Source organism: Myxine glutinosa, chromosome 7 (assembly GCF_964187855.1).
Source record: "Myxine glutinosa chromosome 7, kmMyxGlut1.1, whole genome shotgun sequence".
NCBI classification, from domain to species: Eukaryota; Metazoa; Chordata; class Myxini; order Myxiniformes; family Myxinidae; genus Myxine; species Myxine glutinosa.
The window spans coordinates 150,588,218-150,610,667 of record NC_136267.1 but is presented as its reverse complement, the minus strand read 5'-3'; the positions used below and the strand labels follow the sequence as shown (position 1 = coordinate 150,610,667).

The 22,450-nt window shown below is 45.6% G+C and overlaps 1 protein-coding gene across 2 annotated transcripts in view; it reads left to right on the top strand.

Annotated features, from left to right (window-relative positions):
* Positions 1-22,450, top strand: part of LOC137431744 (voltage-gated inwardly rectifying potassium channel KCNH7) — a 559,296-nt gene that overhangs the window by 469,166 nt on the left and 67,680 nt on the right. The window lies entirely within an intron of this gene.

Here is a 22,450-nt window from a genome sequence, read left to right as displayed (position 1 = left end):
CTCCACTATTGTTTACAATTTTTGTGAATTTTATCTTCTTCTTTTTTGTACACCGCTTCTTTCCTATTCCATCTCCAGGTGCTGCATGACGTCATAGCCGGGCACCAAGGGGGCCCGGCGATGATGTGCACTGAAAGGGAGTACTGTTTTCACTCTGTTTGTTTGTTTTCTTTCTTGTTTTCTTGTTTGTTTTCTTTCTTGTTTTCTTGTTTGTTTGTTTTCTTTCTTGTTTTCTTTCTTGTTTTCTTGTTTGTTTGTTTTCTTTCTTGTTTTCTTGTTTGTTTGTCCAGGCGATATCTCAGCCATCCATTGAGCTAGGAAGCTAAAATATGATATGGGCAGAATAGGGAGCAAGTGCTTTGGCCAAAAAATTTTTTTTTTTGATTAACCAATTTAGTGATTAATAACTTAATTATTATCGATTTATTAAGTACCTATTTGTTTTTTTTTCTTATCTGGGCAATATCTCAGTCACCTTTTGAGCTAGGAAGCTGATAGTTGGACACAACAACTTTTGATATTTGATAAACAACATTTTGATACACATTTGACACACAACAACATATATTTGATACACAACATTGATATTTGATACACAGCTGATATTTGGACACAACAACACAACTTTTGAGCTAGGAAGCTGATATTTGGATCTCCCTGCCTTCCACCTTTTGCCCTGTTCATGTTTCTCATCGTTGTCCCTCCAGGCTTCCTCTCCCCATCGGTATTTTTGTGAATACTGTATAAGATTGTTTGTCACGGCTTTGTTTAAATATTATTTAAATATGTTTAAACTTTCCCCTGCAATGTTTTATGCAATGGTATATTACAACACACTGTTTTTCTTCCTATTTAAATGGTTTTTTTCAATTTCCTCTTCAACTCATTCCACTTCAAAAAAAAATTCAATCTCTTACAATTCTTTCTGCCAACATGCTCTAAACTCACCTTCATTCCACCCTTTCTCTATCGTTCTTAAACGGATCTCTAACTTGAAAATCACAATAAACCCAATTTGTTATAAATGTTCGATTTTCATTCATCATCCACTTTCTAAACTCCCCCCCCCCCCACCCCCTTCAAAACTTCCCCCTCGCCCCTCCCCTTCAAAACTCCCCCCCAACCCCTCCCCTTCAAATCTCCCCCCCCCCCTACCATCCCTATCCAATTCTCCCCCCTCACCCCATCTCCTCAAAGCTGCCTCCTCCCCACTTCGTCTCCCTTCTATCTCATACCTCCACCTCCCCAAACCTTCCACTTTCCTCTGCCCCCCCCTCAAACAACCCCTCACTGTCCCTCATCCCATCAGCATCAAACCTTTTGTCCTCCTCATCCTTCCCTTTCTTGCAACTCTTCTGTAATCTCTGACACACCATCAACTGCTCTCCCTACCCCCCCCCCTCTCATCCTTCATCTGACCCTACCCGTCCCCTCCCCTGTCCTGCACCCGATGCTGCCCCTCTCTCTTCATTAACGGTATGGACCTCAAACAGCCGGGGCCTTCGCTCAAACCTGATTGATCTCTCCATTCAGGTTGCTTCTGACAATCCAGACTTGATCCGCTCAACAGAAACTTTCCTCCTTCAAGATGTCTCGGATTCCTTAATATCTCTTCCTGGTTACTCCCTCCTCCGGTACGATAGACCTGAGCCTCGTTCTGGTGGTGGGGTTGCTAGCTTTATCAAAAACTCTCTTCCTCACTCTCCTTGCACTGCCCTCTCTCCACCCCACCCCCAGGAGTACCTCTGGCTACGGCTTCCTCTCCGCTCCCACCTTTTGTTCATATGTGTTCTGTACCGTCCTCCAAACAGTGATGACTCCATTTACATTTCGCTGTCTGACAACATGGACCAACTTCTATCCACTCATCCCAACTCTCTCTTCCTCATATGTGGCGACTTCAACTGTCATCATGCCAGCTGGCTGGGTGTGGGTTCCTCTCTCACGAGCCATGGCATCTCAGCAAAGGACTTCTGCGACTCATTGGGACTGACCCAATCTGTCAATTTCCCAACCCAGATCTCAGTCAATGGAGTATCTTCTCTTCTAGAATTGGTTATGACAAACTTCCCTGCAAATGTCTGCTGCTCTTCTTCTGCTCCAACTGGTTCTTCTGATCATGTGCTTGTTAAATTGGACATCTCTCTGGCCATTCTCAGAGAGCCTCCTCAGCACCGACAAGACTGGCATTTCACTCAGGCTGACTGGCACGGTCTTCAAGCAGCCATCAATCATCTGGACTGGTCTCCCATCTCTACTGCCTCTGACATCAATTCTTCCTGGGAATTTTTCCAAAGCAAACTGCTCTCTCTCATGCACAGATTTATCCCATCTCGTCTTCAGTTGTCTTACCCTTCCTCCCGTCCATGGTACACTGAATCTTGTGGTGAGGCAGTTGCCCTGAAACAACTTGCCTTTGCCTCTTGCAAGGCAAATCCAACTGAAGGCAATCTCAGTTCCTTCCACCACGTTCGGAACAAGTGTGTGTCTACCCTCAGGAGTGCCAGGAAGCTCTATCTCTCCACACTCAAGAATGAACTCTCAAACCTGTCTCCTTCCTCCAAATCCTGGTGGCGTCTGGTCAAATCCGTTTCTGGTGTTTGTTCCCCCTCCATCCCCTCCCTTACCTCAAATGGCTATACAGTTGACACTGCACGTGACAAATCCGAATGCCTCAACTCTGTGTTTCCCTCCAAAATCTTGTGTCCCAAACCCCAACTGTCTCTGTTACCACCTTACCCAGTCGAACCCAACTGCTCCTGGACTCTGTGTCCTTCTCTCCTGACAAGGTGGAGAAGTTTTTTTTGTCAAACCTCGACTCTTGATTCTGCAACTGGACCAGACGGCAACAGTCCCCGGGTCCTAAAATCCTGCTCTGCCGCTCTATCTCACCCTCTCTCCTTTCTATTCACCCTCTCTTTTGCTCAAGGTCATCTGCCATCATTTTGGAAATCAGAAAACATTACCAGTTTACACAAAAAATGTGCAAAAACAGTTCCTTGCCACTACAGACCCATCAGCCTGCTCCCAATTATCAACAAAGTCATGGAATCCATCATTGCTTCGGATATCAAATCCTTCCTCTTCTCCAATGGCTTGACCTCCGATCATCAATTTGGATTCTGACCAGGTCATTCTACTCTGGACATGCTGCTTCTGCTGTCTCAACAATGGATGGATGTCCTCAATGCCAAACAGGAAATCAGAGGTGTCTCCCTTGACATATCACGTGCCTTCGATACGGTCTGGCACCCAGCTCTGCTCACCAAACTCTCCTCCTATGGTATCCATGGAAATCTGCATGCATGGCTCACAGACTTCCTCTCTGGTCGTCGTCAACATCTGGCCCTGAATGGATTTCTCTCATCTCCCCTTCCTGTTCAGGCTGGAGTTCCCCAAGGCAGTGTTCAGGGCCCTGTGCTTTTTCTGATCTTCATAAATGATCTCTCCGACTCTCTGGAAAATCCTCTCTGTCTCTTTGCTGATGACTCCACTCTCTGCCGCTCCATTCCTCATCCCTCAGATCGGCAGTCTGCAGCCGCCTCACTCTCTGCAGACCTGGACAAAATCACAGACTGGTCAAACAAGTGGAACATGTCTTTCAATCCTGACAAATCTCACACTCTTACGATGTCTCTCCGAAAAGACCGACGAGACAACCCTCCCATCTACTTTCTCAACAATCCTCTCCAAGAAGTTCTGTCGCTCAAGCTTTTGGGTCTCACTCTCTGCCATGATCTTTCCTGGCAAAACCACATTTCGAAGCTAGCCTCCAAAGCCGGTCGCCGACTGGGCATCCTCCGTTGTGTGAAGTCCTTCCTTGGCACACCTGAGCTCCTCACCACATACACGGCTTTCATCCGCAGCTCAATGGAATACTGTTCTCCCCTCTGGGCCGGTGCTCCTGCCTCACACCTAGCTTGGCTTCACGCTGTTGAAACCAAAGCTTTCAGAATCATTGGAATCTCCCGCCATGAAGTTAACTCCGAGGGCCTTTCACACACTCAACGCAGGCAGGTTGGTGGTCTTTCTGTCTTCTACTGACTCCTCTCCGGCCTTGCTCCCCCAGCTCTCTCTGTGCTCTGTCCCCCAAATATTCCTACAGGTCGCACAAGATCTGTCAGCAACCCTCTTATGGTTAACCTGCTAAAATCAAGACTCTCTGCTCACCTTCACTCTTTCATTCCTCTTTTCTCCTGCCTCTGGAACAAACTCCCCCACTCTCTTCAATCCCACTCCTCCCTCCAGGTCTTTAAAACAGCTGTTCACCACCATCTCTTATCTTCCCCCATCCAAAACCTTGATCTTTTCTACCCCCGCTAATTCACCCCAGATACACTTTTCTGAAATTCCAACTTCTTTCCTGGAAGTCCTTGCAGTGTCCATATGTTTTATACCTCTCCCACCTCCCCCCAAGCCCTCTCTCTCCCACAGATCTCTCGACGTCCCTGCTCTCAAATGTTGTGTTTGTGTCCTTCCCCCTCTCTCCCCATCTTGTCTACCGCTCCCCTCATTATATGTTTTATGTGTCTGTTTGACTTTTTGTGTGATTAATGTTAGCTCTTTCACGAGCCTCGATCTTGTATACAAAAAAAAAACAAAAAAAAAAACAGTGACCAACTGATTTGCCTGTGGAGGATCATTTTGATTTATTGATTAATCAATTAATCGATTTATTTGTATTAATTAGTGAATTAATCGATTTTTTTTTCGACTAATTAAATATTTAATTAATTTTCAAAAAGCTACAGCTTCAGATGAAACATTGGTGGTTTAGGTTTGTTATTAGCCAATTGATTAAGAAATTAATATTATATGATTATTATTTATTTATTTTAATTACGCAATTACTCAATTAATTGTTGTACACCTCTCCCTCCCAATACCGTCTCAATGTGCTGCAAGGTGGCATCGCCGGGGCGCTGAAGGCAAAAGGCACCCCGGTAATGCCACGCGCTGCAGGATATGTTATTTATTTGGCATGAAGGTGGTGTACTTTGAATGTATCTGTACTTCTTGTTGTTCAATTTTACACTAATCTTGTATAACAACATCTTAATTCCTGATAACTCCAACCTGCTCTCACACTTTTTAGCAGTTTTTTTTTTTTTGGAGGTGTGTTCCTCGGTGGGTAATCTTTTGATGAGCACCCTCTTACCATGAGTGTGGGAAATTTCGCTCCCACTTCCCAACAAATTGTTGACTACAACCATTACTAATTTGCATGCCCAGGTAAGGGGCCGAGGAACCCCCTTGGTGTCGAAGCTTTTGCACTTCGTTCCCGAGGGTCAGGGGGAATGTGAGGTTAGGACAATAATTATTTTGTTTAATTTCTTGGAAATGTTGCCAGCGATAGCTTGTCTGCTCCAAGCGAAGAACACTGTGGGATATTTGACCTCCACCAATTAATGTCGACAGATAGGTTGCCCTGTTTAACGTCGTCCATCAGAGGGACGACACACACATTGGTGAATCACCCTGCCTGTGAAGTCCGTGGTTGACAGTTTATAGCTGGGTCGGGATTCGAACCTCTCGGTACCTCTAGGCCATCCTGCCAGCCCTGAAATATTGTTAAAGGTGCCATCAAATAACATAGCACAGTAGAGTTCCTGTAATACATGAAGACAATCCAACCAATCCAGTGCAATGTATTGCAAACTTGATGACCAGTCAGGGATCATAACATTCCAGGGCAATGAATAGCAAAAAAATATGTTTTTTACATTATAATGTGTACAGTCGCTGTTTTGCTTTTCCAGACAGCTCGCGAGATAATTTTACACTATATGTATACCATGTGGAATATCAAATGGTAGGTCAAACTTTGCCTGAGATCTGCAAGGAACCTTGGCCATTGGAGGAGGCCATTTGGCCCATCGAGGCCACATTGATCCAATCTAACAGTCTTATCGACTCATGTAGTGGGAATGAGCACAGTGGGGCAAGCTTACAGGCACATCACCTGGAGCTCTTTGTTTCTCATCACCAAGCCAGTTTTCAATCCAGTTACCACTCGACAAGCCATTACCTGGGCTTTTGACATAACACCTTGTCAAACTAATTGTGAACTTCCCTCATCCACACAATCACAAACTTCTTCATATAACTCCAATAAAATTTTAGCACAACCTCTCTTTCATAAATCCATGGTGACTACCTTTGATCGCTCTATGTTTATCTAAATGGCTTCCCATTACTTTAATCTATAATGCCATCTTACTTTAATCGCCACCCTCTCCCTGTGCTCAATGTATGTGTTCATTACCCCGTATGTGCTAAAACAAATGTCTTGCTGTTATGTTTAATACTTCTGGATATATCCTTCTCTTATTACCTCCAACACCGGAGGTGATACAGGTTAAGCCCCAGTCCCACTGTGGCGATTTTTTAAGGGAACCACAAGGAAACAGCACGAAATTGTTACAACGATTTAGGCCACGAATAATTTCACAAAATGCCACCGGGATTGCCAGATCTGGTTGAGGAACGAATCAACAGGACAATGTTTGCGAATCAACTTGATTAGCAACGAATGTAGTGGAATAAACTCGATGCAGGAAGAACTAGAACGAGGCAGTGCGACGTGTGAGCCGAAGTAACACGAAGTAGGCGAAGACGTACAACGACGTGTTACGAAACGCAACGGAACAGGTAGGCGGAGAACGGAAGCGCAACGAACTAGAACGAACTGGAAAGAACTGGAACGTGTCAGAACGATGCAGTACGAATTGTTCGGAGGCTATAAATATTGCGCATTTCCGAGGCGCTTCGCCAGTCCTTGAGAACATTACCTTCCTCGTTGGACCAGGTGGGCGACACCATGGTTGTTCTGAGCATTCTGTAACTGGACCTGCAACAAATATGGAGGTAGAGTGAATGATACTGTATGAAAGACCTAGCTGTCAATGATACAAAAGTACTGGGCTAGCACGGTGTTATATATTATTTTTTAATAATTTCATGTAACTAATAACCTGCAGGATAGTGTAGCAGCATAGCAAACCTGTTGTGCATTTTGTGATACAAGCACCAAATTTGGCACAAATGTACATTAATATGTTGCGAACATTGTGTGGTCAGCAATGAAGACGAGAGTCTGAATTACATGTATGCAAAAGACCTTGTGAACCAGTGAAGCAAATACACGGGTAAGCATGAATTAAATCTAGGGCATGATATAATTTCCATGATGTTTACCTCTACACTCAATGGTGGAAGGAGGTAATGTTTTGATCCCAGCTTGTCTGTATGTCTGTTTGTCTGTTAGTCCACAAAATTCCAGACAAAGCTTGTAGTAGTGGTAGTTGTAGTGGTAGTGGTGATAACAGAAATTGTTATATAGAACTGAACTTATATTATTATTATATGCAGAAAATAACTTCATTTCTATATGCCCTGCAGTGGACAGGTTAATTGGTTTATGCACTGAAGGGGTCACCCTGGTGTGCACTGCTGTGTTCTGCCTCACTGAGTTGTTCAGGTATGATATACTCAGCACAAGCTTCCGGTCGGCCCGGAGGTGGGGGTGCGGGGCCTGTCACGGAACGTCAAAACAAACGGCCTGCCGGGGCCGCCCAAAAGTCGGGCGTGAGGGGCGCGTCCACTAATGGAACGCCTCTCGCTTCCCAGATCGAGGGCCACGTGGTCAGGAGAACCTCGTCCCTTCCGGTCACACTTTGCCTATCGGCCGGCCTCGAAGACCGAAATTGTGACGGTGTCACCCGAAAAATTTGAAATTACGAAATTTGAAAAAATTTGAAAAAAAAAATTACGGAATTTCAAGTGGCCCAATATCTGAAAATGTTCGCAACATATTAATGTACATTTGTGCCAAATTTGGTGCTTGTATCACAAAATGCACAATTCTTTTGAATATTTGGGCTAAGCCGCCCCACTAGGAGGTCATGTGCTCGTTGTAGTCTCTGAAGAGGGGTGAGGATGACAACCCACAGGAGGCACAGTGACTTTAAGAACCACATGGTGATGAACCACAGTGATGTGAGCTACTCTGGAAACTGACTTCGAGGAGAATCGGGCCCTTCTTATATAGGCCTACCCCTCGTACCCAAAATCGTGCTGGGCCTACTTGCATCGTTATATACCGTTCTACATCGTCATGGTCGTTCTGTAGTCTTTCTTCAGCTCACACAGCCGTTGTAACTCCTCGTGCCTCGTTGCTTTGTCCCGTAGCTGTTCGTTCTTAATCTTCTCTGCTTTCTGCGATTACCAACGACCGTCGTTCTTCCACATTGCGCATCGAGTCTGGTCGTCCGACCACCGTTCTGTGTCTTCTCTCCTCGCGGCAGAAATTGAACCAGAACCACAATGGAAAGCAGCGATATTAACAACGAAGCGGTGAGAGTCACAAAGAATTGCAAAGAAGAGGAAGGATTACACGCGAGTACAGAACGACAATGGGCGGATGTGATTAAATCATTGCGGCGCAACGACAGTTGTGAACATTTCAAAACTGTCGTAGCTTCTCCGCGAATCGAGACGATCTGCACGATGCGCAAGGAAAGTTTAACAGAACAAGAAGGAACTAAAAAGAATCAGACCGTCCAAAGCTATTTTCTCCACGAATGCCAGATCGTTGTGGTTCGCTTATAAAATCGCCACAGTGCGACTGGGGCTTTACGTTTTCAGCCCTGTCTGTTTGTTTGTGAACAGGATATCTCAAAAAGTTGTGAATGGATTCGGACGGAATTTGGTGGATAGGTCGAGTGTGTGACAAGGACGAAATGGTTATGTTTTGGTGAAGATTCGAAGCCGGATTTGGATCCGAGAATTTTTAAAGTAATTATTCACCATTGCATAAAAGGACAAAAAACGTTATACATCACGATATTTCACAAAAGGTTGTGGATGAATTCGTAAGAAGTTTGGTGGAGAGGTTGGGTATGTGAAAAGGATGAATCGATTCAATTTTGGTGAAGATTCGAATCCGGATTTGGATCCGAGAATTTTTAAAGTAATTATTCACCATTGCATAAAAGGACAAAAAACGTTATACATCACGATATTTCACAAAAGGTTGTGGATGAATTCGTAAGAAGTTTGGTGGAGAGGTTGGGTATGTGAAAAGGATGAATCGATTCAATTTTGGTGAAGATTCGAATCCGGATTTGGATCCGAGAATTTTTTAAGTAATTATTCACCATTGCATAAAAGGACAAAAAACGTTGTACAGCACGATATTTCACAAAAGGTTGTGGATGAATTCGGAAGAAGTTTGGTGGAGAGGTTGGGTATGTGAAAAGGAAGAATCAATTCAATTTTGGTGAAGATTCGAATCCGGATCTAGATCCGAGAATTTTTAAAGTAATTATTCACCATTGAAAAAAAGGGCAAAAAGCGTTATATAGCACGATATTTCAAAAAGTTGAGGATGAATTCGGAAGAAGTTTGGTGGAGATTGTTGGGTATGTGAAAAGGAAGAATCGATTCAATTTTGGTGAATATTAGAATCCGGATTTGGATGCAAGAATTTTAAAGTAATTATTCACCATTGCAAAAAAGGACAAAAAGCGTTATATAGCACGATATTTCAAAAAGTTGAGGATGAATTCGGAAGAAGTTTGGTGGAGAGTGTTGGGTATGTGAAAAGGAAGAATCGATTCAATTTTGGTGAAGATTCGAATCCGGATTTGGATCCGAGAATTTTAAAGTAATTATTCACCATTGCAAAAAAGGACAAAAAGCGTTATATAGCACGATATTTCAAAAAGTTGAGGATGAATTCGGAAGAAGTTTGGTGGAGAGTGTTGGGTATGTGAAAAGGAAGAATCGATTCAATTTTGGTGAAGATTCGAATCCGGATTTGGATCCGAGAATTTTAAAGTAATTATTCACCATTGCAAAAAAGGACAAAAAGCGTTATATAGCACGATATTTCAAAAAGTTGTGGATAAATTCGGAAGAAGTTTGGTGGAGATTGTTGGGTATGTGAAAAGGAAGGTGCGATTCAATTTTGGTGAAAATTCGGTTCCGGATTTGGATCCGACAATTTTTAAAGTAATTATTCACCATTGAAAAAAAAGGACAAAAAGCGTTATATAGCACGATATTTCAAAAAGTTGAGGATGAATTCGGAGGAGGTTTGGTGGAGAGTGTTGGGTTGTGAAAAGGATGAATCGATTCAATTTTGGTGAAGATTCGAATCCGGATTTGGATCCAATAATTTTTATAGTAATTATCCACCATTGAAAAAAAAGGACAAAAAGCGTTTCGCACGATATTTCAAAAAGTTGTGGATAAATTCGGAAGAAGTTTGATGGAGAGGTAGTGTATGTGAAAAAAAGAATCGATTCAATTTTGGTGAAGATTCGATTCCGGATTTGGATCCGAGAATTTTAAAAGTAATTATTCACCATTGCAAAAAAGGACAAAAAGCGTTATATTGCACGATATTTCAAAAAGTTGAGGATGAATTCGGAAGATGTTTGGTGGAGAGGTTGGGTTGTGAAAAGGAAGAATCGATTCAATTTTGGTGAAGATTCGAATCCGGATCCGAATCAAAGAATTTTTTAAAGTAATTTTTCACCATTGAGCGATTATATAGCACGATATCTCAACAAGTTATGGATGGATTCAGATGAAATTTGGTAAAGAGTTTGGGAGTGTGACATGGAAGAATGTATTTCATTTTGGTGAAGATTCGAATCCGGATTCGGATCAAATATTTTTTTAAGTGATTGATATAAGCTATAACCCCGGCATTTCACAGGCAGGGAGATTCGTCAATCCGTGTGTCGTCCCTCGGTTGGATGTTAAACTGGGTTTCCCATCTGCCAGCATTCCTTGGTGGACATTAAAGATCCCACTGTGTGTTTCGCAAAAAGTAGGAAAGCTTTTGCCAGCACCATGGTCAAATTCAAAATTCCTGCCTTAACTACTACATGGAAGGCGATGGCAAACCACCCAGTATAGCCCTTACCAAGAAACTGCTTCATCAGTACTGAACCTGCCTCCATGCAGAACACCGGAATGCGAATAAAAACATCCATAATAGCATTCCTCACTTCCCCGCTCAACCACCTTGGTCTCATTTTGCCACTGGATTTGCATGTCACTGGGAAAATACGTGCTCTGTACCTGACATATTTTCTCCTTAAATGTTTGCCATTTCTCTGATGCTAATGATCCAATTGTTAGTTTCTCCCAATATAAAGCACCTCAAAGCCTCATTTCCTTCCTCAAATGTAATGGCCTTTATCTTCCTCAAACATTATGCTATTGTCACCTTTATTGATCTATGGTCACTTGAGATCACCTAAAGTCAGAAATATTAACAAGAGCTCTTTTCCCTCTCCCTAATCAACCATATTAGGATCATGGCTTAGAAAGAGGTCTCAAAATTCCAGGACGACATATAGAAGTCCTCATTTGCTCTGCCCTTTCCTTGTTCATGGACCCAACCTATCTCTGACCAATTAAAATCCCCCATAATCAATTCTCTTTCCTAACCTTGTGCCTTTTAGAACTCTTCTATGGTGTTGTTGTCTCACAGCAACAGAAAGGCATCCTACCAGTACCATACTACCTTTACCATCTCTAATACTTTATCCATACAAAATCCTCCATATGAAGTCTCTCCTTACCGTGCAGTTTGCTGAGTGCAGATTGCTGCACTCACTCCTATTTTCTCTTTCCGATCACACTTATACAATATACATCCTGTAGCCTTCTAGTCCTATCATCAAATTTATCTCATTAAAACAAGCCTAATTTACTGCAACTATATAATGCACCTCGCTATTTACTTTAGCTTCAAGCTCTTCCATATTTTTATCCCCCGTTGGAATTGGTCCGAAACGGGGCCTTATGGATTGGGGTTCGTCCGTCCGTCCGTTGATCCGCAGCCATATATCGGGGATGTATGGACCAATTTTGTTCAAACGTGGCAAAAAGACAATGCATGATGGTATACATACGCACATCATTTTGTTTCGCAATGCATTTAAAGATGGTAGGCTGGCGGCCATTTTAGCTTTAACAACCCGGTATTTAACATGTCCTCAACCAGTCCTCGGACATGCATTTATGATCTTGTAGATCTGGCACACAAACAATGTGCCAGATCACAGGACTACATATAGAATAAACAAACCTGGCACAAAAATAAAGAATAATGTCTTACATGTGCATTGTGCACATCATTTTTTTTCGATATCAGATCCAATATGGCCGACTGGCGGCCATTTTGTTACTTAAACATGTCCCTAACCATTTCTCGGACATGCATGGTCCGATTTTGTTCAAACTTGGCACAAGTAGAGTACATGATGGCATACACATGCACCTCACTTTATTTTGCGATCTGATCAAAATGGCCAACTGATGGCTAACCCCCACTCTAGTGGGGAAAATGGCCTTAAAACGATCATTCATTCATTCATTCATAGACTGGCAGCAATTTTAGTTTTTTAAACCCTTTAAAAAATGTACATCTTCTTCTCCTTTAAATATAGATAAAACCAAAAACCACGGTCTGTGAAGCCGTGAGGTGTGTGGCGGTAAAACGGTGAAGCCATGTGACTATACATCGATTAATTTACATACTGTTTGAACGTCAGTTGCATCCTGTCTATTAATTACGTACTGTTGTAATTATATCTTTCGATCCTTTGGACTGCATCCCTGGTGTTGGGCTAGCCGCTAGGGTGCCGGCTTTAGGATCCTAGGATCCTGGGTTCGAATCCCGGTCGATCGCTGAATTAACGCCAGGGGGGTTGACTCAGCCTGTCATGCCTTCCGAGGTCGGCAAATTTGAGAACCAGTTCACTGGTAATTCCCTGTTTATCGTAAAAGGCGACAAAAAGGGTATGGTGTCAGGAAGGGCATCCGGCCGTAAAACATTGCTTCAAAAAGGGGACCAAAAAACAACAACAACCATGGTTCCTGAAAAAGGCCAACCCCTGCTTTGCGGGGAAAAATGGCCTCTAAAGGTGGGATCCTTTGGACTGCTGAGACCCCTTAGACCGTTGAAGACCCTTTAAGTCCCACAAGACCTGAAAGACCCAAAAAGATCCAGATAACCCAAAATACACTGAAGACCGAAAATACCCTGAAGACCCTTGAAGACTCCAAAGACCCAAAATACGCTGAAGACCAGAAGACCACAAAGCCACAAAATATCCTGAAGACGAAAAATACCCCAAAGACCTCCAACCGACCCCAAAGACGCTTAAAGATCCTGATAACCCAAAAGCCCCAAAGATCCTTAAATATCCAGAAGACCATGAAGACCCAAAATACTCTGATGACCCCAAAGACCCTTAGAGATCCAAAACACCCTGAAGACCCAAAAGACACTGAATACCCCAAAGACCCAGATGACCCAAAATACCCTGAATATGCAAAAGATACAAAGACCCCAAAGACCATTACATACCACGAAGACCCTTAAGAGCCCAAAGACCTGTAAGATGCTTTAGACCAATTAGTCAGCTTGGACCCTTCACCATAGAGTTTTACAAATAAATGAAAAATCACTCATAGAGCGACACATGGCAAAGCATAACAAAATAGAATGGCACTCGGTAGAGCATCCTTTCGACCTCAAAAATAATTGGTGGTTGAATTCAATGACCTAATATGCAAATCGTCTTCAAAGTTTAAGTTAATCGGATGAAAATTGACAATTTTAGAAATTAGGCTTATGTTGACCTTTTGACCTAAAAAATAAATAAGATTCTGTCGGACCACGAACTCTACCATTTGGTGAAGTTTCGTGAAGATCAGTTTAAAGTTGTTACCAGTATGCAAGTATAAGTGAGGGGACAGACAAACACACACATACACACAAACACACAAACCGGAGTGATCAACATACTTGTCAAAAAAAAAAATATTGCCAAATAAAAATATTACCACTATTACAAATAAATTAGTACAAAAGAAATGTTTTATTATGATTGGTATAAATCATGACAACACAGAAACTCATTCAGTCTGGTCATTATCCTCAGTTTAAACAGGCCTGTGCCTCTGTAGCGACATGTGGTGAGACGAGCCTTGCGAGCCGATCCACGTTAGTATCTACAATCCTTCTTGCAGATTGATGAATACCAGCAATCAACCAGTCCTTACTATTGGTCAATTCTACCCGAATTACAGGTGATTTAATTCGTCCAGAATTACAGGTGGTTTAATTCCCCCAGAACTACAGGTGGTTTATTACCTTCGCAAAAGCGGAAGGTTATGTTTTGATCGCTGTGTATTTATTTGTATGTCTGTGTGTGTGTGTGTATGTTATTCGCATAACTCAAAAAGTATTCAACCGAATTGCATGAAATTTGGTGGGATGATTGGTTATTATACGGGACACATTTGATTAGATTTTGGGAGCAATCGGGTCAAAGGTCAAGGTCAAGGTCACGAAAAGGTCAAAATCGTATTTTTGTTGTTCTGTTCCCTACACTCCCATGCCAAGTACAGAACAGTAGCTGCGGCGAAGGTATGCGCTCTACCGAGTGCCCGTTCTAGTTTCCCTTGAATTACAGATGAGTTTATTCTTCCAGAATTACCGGTGGTTTAATTCCCCCAGAATTACAGGTAATTTAATTCCCCCAGAATTACAGGTAGTTTAATTCCCCCAGAATTACAGGTGGTTTAATTCTTGAATCCTCCCTTCCCCCAACAAACCTCTGACAATATATTTTTCTTATGCCCTAGACTAGAGTATCCTGAACATTAAATCAAATGTTGTTAACATTGCATAAGTTGGGATGAACTTATCATTTTGGATCAATATTAATAATTTAGGATCATTGAAGATTTTTTTGTTTTTGTTTTTTGCATTTTTTTATCTTTTTTTTGGGATCATGAATTTTGTATTTTGGATCATTATGGAGATTTTGGATCATTTTGGATCATTTTGGACCATAACTATAAAAGTAAATTTAGAGGTACCCTCAAAACGTGACCATGGTCGATTCGTGTCACGCTCAATTTCCCTGTTTCATACTTTGGTAATTTGTGGGGTCATTTTAGCAGCAATACATACAAATGAGGTGACCACTGTTGAGATGGGATGATTGTGTGAAGAGGGGTATCAGTTAGGTGGTGGTGGTCGGAGAGTGGAGAGAGTTGGCTGAGGACAGCGGGGAGTATTGTGGTCGTGGCAGGGAAGGGAAGAAGATGAGAACACCAACAATCACGATCTTGTGGCTTGCTCATTTTGCTGCAAGCTTCACGGTGGATATTGTTACAGATCGCGGTTAGATGTTATAGACCGAGCGGTGGTGTAAAACCGCGACCTAACAAAACTCACCCGATTCACCCAGACTTTGGCCGTATCGCACCCTAGCTGCTCAATGAGGGAAAAGACAAAAGCGACGCAATGTAAGAGGAAAAGGAATTAAAACGAGAAGACGTACAGACGAGTAATGGGGTTTATTATTTACACACACAAGCAAAAAGGAGCAATCAAGTTTATTTACAACACATAAGACGCAGGTGACACAGTGCAAATACTAGCTTATCTACAGGCTTAACTTATCCCAGGACAGAACAAACAAAAGACTGACTCACGCGGGGAATTGCAGGAATCGCAGGATGTGGATGGCTGGAGGGAGAGGGAGGTCCAAGGGGGGGTCATGCAGCACGATCGGCGCGTTTAGCAGCCGCCGTTCCTTTTCGGCCCTGCTCCAAACCGCCGCCCAGGCCCCAAGCGGCTGCCGGGTGTCGCTGCTGCTGCCGCCTCCACTTGCCTTGCCAGGCCTTGTCCCACTCGTCTGGTCCAAACCCTCCACTCTTTCTTGGTCCCTCACTCTGACCACCGACTCCTCACCGCAACCAACTCTGTGCAACCAACTCTGACCAACGGTGCAACCAACCCTGCGCAGCCAACTCTGCGCAACCAACTCTGTGCAACCAACCAACTGTCCAACCACCTCTCCTTTTACTTCCGTGCGCGCCTTTTTATAGCGCCTCCGGCGGTTAAGCCGCCGGCGTTTAGGACACGCCCATCGGGGTGCTCACCTCGGCCCTGGTTGGTCGCGCGACCCTCGGGCTCCGCCCTGGATGACGACGGGCGGGCACGCCCCTCCTCCCCTCTGACGAGGTGGAGACACGCCTTTCTTCCCTGACTCGAGCCTCGTGGTCAATGGCGGTTATTGGAGGGGAGGTAATATGGGCAATCGAGGCTCGGCAATGACGAGAGGGGATGTAATATGGGATGGAGATTTTGGGGATGGGAAGGAAAGGGGATCTATTCTCTTTCACTGGTGCAATGGAGTATTTCAATTAATGGAAGACACAGCCTTACGCTAATACACAGAATAAGAGATAACTATCAACAGGTATATTCTATTACTTGGCTGACGTGTATGCTTGTGGACTATGGGACGCCCTTTTGGTCTTTACACAGCTCCGGAGGCAGGAGGCACAGAATAAACAATAATCACAACAATACAGCACACAATCAAAAAAAATATACAGTCCTCATATCCACAACACTGCACCCTCCTCCTCTTAGGCACGTCCCGGGCCTACAACTTTTATTTAGTGTGACACGTAGGTGTAGTTCCCTCTACTTTTAACCTGACCCTGAGTGCGACAGTTTTAAAACATAAATAAATGTGTCCCGCTGCTCCATTGCACCCTGCCTAACAGACTTACGCCCACAGTTAACCGAATTGCGGAATGGTCTTCAAACTAAACACTGACGGTGGGGAGCATTATTTACACTGACGCTATTTTTATTTACAAAACTAACCCAGGACCTGTAATTGTTCTTTCTGGGGGGGAGGACAGTCTGCTCTGCATCAATGCACCATTAAAGCACCCAAAAACGCACCAATACACACCCAAGCACCAATCGGTGCAGTCCCCATTGTTCAATGAATAAAATAAAACCAACAAACCCAACCCTGCAGGTGTCTCTTGCTCTTCGGCTCCCTCTGCTGGTTATCATTATTTCTTCCAGTTGTTGTCATTTTCATTTGCTTTGCTTACTGGCGGCCTATTTGTAATAAAGCTTGCCCAAACGTGTCCATTTTATTTATCTTTATTTATGGCCCACAGGGCCGACTACGTGTGGTTCACCTGTGGGGCATCGGTGCCCTGTGGCCAAGGTCCGCCAGCAAGATTTCGGGCCCTCATGGCCGGTTCCAGCAGAGGGGCCTTGCCCCAACCCATGGGGTCCATAAGTGGTGCTCAGCCACTGACATGTGGTCCATAATGTGGTGCATCGATGCAGACAGCTGGTTCTGGGAATTTCGGGCGCACAATGGCCGACCCACGCACGCTCCCCTCGGCGCTCAGGTCCTCATGTGGGAGACAAAAAGGGGGGGACAAGACAGATGAGCGAGGGGTAAGGTCTCAAGGGTACACATCAAAAAGGCAATGCAAGGCGAAATGCGTACGGAGGGCGAAGTGAGAAAGCTCGTCCCTCCCGTACGTCACCCCCCTGTTACCTAGCCCACCCTTGCCCTTACCCCATATGTACAAAACCTACACATTACCAATTCGTCACTACTGTCACGTCTTCCCCATATTTCCCCTATATCAAATTCGTCACCACAATCCCTCTACTTCAAAAATTTGCCATCATCAATTCATCATCAATCCTCATAAGGAGGCAGAGATGGAACATCAAAGCACAATGTCACACCCACGTCATGATGCGTCTCACAATCCAAAACATTTGCATCAAAAATAATTAAACATGGCATGGTGCGGAGTACCTGTCACCTCAGGTGAGTGGATGCAGATGGTGCGAGGAGATCCTTCATCCTAACTATTTTCTAAATGACTAACACACTTTACACTACCCGGGGTCTTTCTCCGGCCAAACCATTGGCCCTCTTACACTATGGGTTCTAAAAACCAATTCCCATTGGCCAAACTGTGGTGCTTTTCAATTTGGGGTCTCACTCCCCCGATTCATCTCCCGGTGCCCTCGCACAATTTCTGGGCTGTGGCGTGTACCTCTCCCAGTGGGTCTACCCACCTGCACACCTCCACCACTGCAGTTGCCTCCGAGCTTACCTGCTCCTCACCCTAACCTAACTACCTGGGGAAGGCCCTCTGGCGCTCTCCCCACTCGGTGCCCTCTCTGGCACTGGGCTACCCGGGTCCGTCCTCCGGATCCTCGGGCCCCATCCACAACTCTACCGGCTCCCAGAGCCCACCTGCGGCCTCACCTGGCCGACATCCTCACAGTGGTGGAGTGCCCAACCAACTACACACACTAACAGGCTACACGCCCAGCCATTTCCACAACACTAATGCACCCATTCACAACACCATTCTGCAACCGCACCACAGATGCCAATATCCAACCACAATTTACCTATACCCTCTACCTAACACTTGCACTACCCGCCCCGGGTATCCGTGATGGGGGTCCACTCTTCCCCCATTCACACCTTCGCACCATCCACTCCACTCCACAATTTCCACCATACTCACTCCACGACCATCCATTCCAATACTCCATACCATTTATTCCATACACCTGTCTTTCATTCACCTGTCGTTGCACACCTGTGCAATCCTACCTGGTGCCACCTGCACCCTCCTCCTCTTCCTGGACCATTTGGTCAACACAACACGCAATCACCACTACTTCCTCATACACTGCTCCATTCACCTGTCAGTTGCACACCTGTGCAATCACACCTGTTCCATTCTCACCTGTCCAATCCTCACACACACGGCATCATCTCAGCTAACTACTCCCCTCTGAAACTTGCGCTTCCCAGTCGTCCCTTTAAACTATTGCGCTCCCACGTCATTATAATCCACACTAATCTACCTGCGTCCCCACTACAGGTATCAGTCACTAACTACCCTTATCGTCACCTAATGTCATCTTCTAGAGCCCTATCAATATAACCTAACCCACCCGGGCTAGTTTTCACTGCCATACACCCCATAATCTATTGCTCCTTTGCCCCCACCTGTGAGGGATGGTGGATTTGCCATCCCACCACATCGGGGGTCTCTCACTACCAATTTCGCTCGTCCAAATCCAACAATTCAAAAATTTTCCATTTACTGCCAATTCTATTCACTTTTCTAAATTTCGTTTTAAATCACTATCACTATCACCATCACCCGTATACTTATTACATCCTCTCGGTGCGCCAATTTCCTTGGAAAGCTCGGCTTCGTACAGCCGAGCCATGAACGCGGGTTCTTTTGTGCCAGCGGCTGGATACGTCCCGCATTCGTGGCAGGGATGGGGGCTTACCCGGGCCGAGATCCCACGCACCACCTCGGCGTGGAGCCATCCAATGTCCCGATCTCGACCTGCCGGCACGTCTCAATAGAAAGTGGTCGCCATGACGACCCTTCCTATCGGGCGGCCCGCTCCGTCTAGTGGAGCCCGGACGCGGCCGTTCCACGCGAGGCCCAGCGTGGATCGCGCACGGCAGTTCTTTCGAAACCGCCGTGGCTCGGATCCCCGCTGGTTCTCGCGGCACGCGAAGCCCGGCACGCACCGAGGGCCCGAGTCGGCTATAAGTCGTTCTAACCTTTAACCCGGTTATCGTCGATGCTTCACCTGGATGCTTACACCCCGCAGCCCGTTCCTTGCTCACACATCCAGCCGTTTCCATCCTCCTCGTACCTTTCCTTACACACCCAGGTACACCCCTTCCACTCACAGCCTTGGTCACACACCTGGCCACCGAACACCTTGGCACACATTCGTTGGTATCACACCTCTTCGCACCCCCTCCTCGGTCACCTCTTCTGTGACAATCACAGGTGTGCCCTCATTCGCACACCCAACCACGTGCCTCACTACCAACTCAAATGTGCCTTCCCACACACGCTCTACCATTCCAGGTGTGCATCCTTCCATCCCAGGTGTACATCCTCGCTCACCTGTCACAACCAGCTCACTCTCCTTGTCACTCACTACTCTCACCACCACTCTTGACAGCGCACTCACCCTTACTTTCGACGGCACACTCTTTCCTCATGCACCCGTCCGTTACACACCTTTCTCGCGCACACCCTCCCGTTACATCCTCTGTAACACTCACCACAGGCGTACACTTCCTCGTTACATCCTCTGTAACACTCACCACAGGTGTACACTCTCTCGTTACTTCCTCCGTAACACTCACCACAGGTGTACACTCTCTCGTTACTTCCTCCGTAACACTCACCACAGGTGTACACTCTCTCGTTACTTCCTCCGTAACACTCACCACACCGCGCTTCCATGTACCCCCTCGCACACACGCTTCGACCGGCTCACTCCTGACGGCACACTCACTCCTCGGCGTGCACTTTTTCCTCACACACCCCATGGTCGGACATTCTCGCACACCTCTTTTTTCGCACACCTGTCCTGTCACACACTTCACCAACGGCCTTTCACGAACACCCGGATCCAAACCAATCCCCAAGCCGACTGAAGCTTTCCTCACATCATATACATTGCCACTCACCTCCGTACCTTGTCTCCGCACCTCCTTTGCCACCTGCAAACTTTTTATTTGGTTAGTGAGCATCTCATCATGATTTGAACACAGACTTTGTACATTATCCATTTCTCCCTGCAATTCCCGGGCTACCTCCGTCATCTCTTCAATTTCAATGCCCACTTCCGCTTTTTCTGTTCTCACCTCGACGACCGTTGGCTTTAATAAAATTCCCTCTACCTCATCGGTCGCCTGCTTTTCCAAGCCCCGGGTCGCGATTTCTACCCCCGTCATTGTACCCGTGCTTTCCTCCGCTTCGCTCAACCAGCGCTTTTCGACTCGCGTTACCTCCTCGTGCACCCCTGGGACCCTTTCGCCCAACTTGCGGTCTCTGTCCCTCTGCTCCCTTTCCTCCCTATCGGCCCTCATTCCGTTCATTTCTTCAATTTGGTTTCCCAATTTGTTCGTTATTGCTTCCATTTGGTTTCCCAATTTGTTTAACAATCGCTCACTGTTCCGCTTCAAAAGGGCCTCCATTTCAGCCATAATTAATTGCATGTCTTCCACCGTTGGTACAAAGGGCGCGGCAAAATTTGGTGCCGCTACACCCACATGCGTGAGGACGCCATTTTGTGCACCTGATACACCCTCAACCACACCTTCTTTACTCTCCTCCACCATTTTTTTTCCTAAGTCCTGCGTCGATTCTAACCCCTCTATCTCTCCCACCGGCATCCCGTCGCCTTGAACAGCCATGGCGCGATTTCAAAATTCAGGTTTTGTAAAACAAAACAAATTTCGGCCGCTCCAAATTTTGACCAAATTTTTTTTTTTTCCTCTATTCGTTTTTTTTTTTAAATTTGGTCGGGCCTCGAATCTCACTCCCAGACACCAATTGTTACAGATCGCGGTTAGATGTTATAGACCGAGCGGTGGTGTAAAACCGCGACCTAACAAAACTCACCCGATTCACCCAGACTTTGGCCGTATCGCACCCTAGCTGCTCAATGAGGGAAAAGACAAAAGCGACGCAATGTAAGAGGAAAAGGAATTAAAACGAGAAGACGTACAGACGAGTAATGGGGTTTATTATTTACACACACAAGCAAAAAGGAGCAATCAAGTTTATTTACAACACATAAGACGCAGGTGACACAGTGCAAATACTAGCTTATCTACAGGCTTAACTTATCCCAGGACAGAACAAACAAAAGACTGACTCACGCGGGGAATTGCAGGAATCGCAGGATGTGGATGGCTGGAGGGAGAGGGAGGTCCAAGGGGGGGTCATGCAGCACGATCGGCGCGTTTAGCAGCCGCCGTTCCTTTTCGGCCCTGCTCCAAACCGCCGCCCAGGCCCCAAGCGGCTGCCGGGTGTCGCTGCTGCTGCCGCCTCCACTTGCCTTGCCAGGCCTTGTCCCACTCGTCTGGTCCAAACCCTCCACTCTTTCTTGGTCCCTCACTCTGACCACCGACTCCTCACCGCAACCAACTCTGTGCAACCAACTCTGACCAACGGTGCAACCAACTCTGTGCAACCAACTCTGACCAACGGTGCAACCAACCCTGCGCAGCCAACTCTGCGCAACCAACTCTGTGCAACCAACCAACTGTCCAACCACCTCTCCTTTTACTTCCGTGCGCGCCTTTTTATAGCGCCTCCGGCGGTTAAGCCGCCGGCGTTTAGGACACGCCCATCGGGGTGCTCACCTCGGCCCTGGTTGGTCGCGCGACCCTCGGGCTCCGCCCTGGATGACGACGGGCGGGCACGCCCCTCCTCCCCTCTGACGAGGTGGAGACACGCCTTTCTTCCCTGACTCGAGCCTCGTGGTCAATGGCGGTTATTGGAGGGGAGGTAATATGGGCAATCGAGGCTCGGCAATGACGAGAGGGGATGTAATATGGGATGGAGATTTTGGGGATGGGAAGGAAAGGGGATCTATTCTCTTTCACTGGTGCAATGGAGTATTTCAATTAATGGAAGACACAGCCTTACGCTAATACACAGAATAAGAGATAACTATCAACAGGTATATTCTATTACTTGGCTGACGTGTATGCTTGTG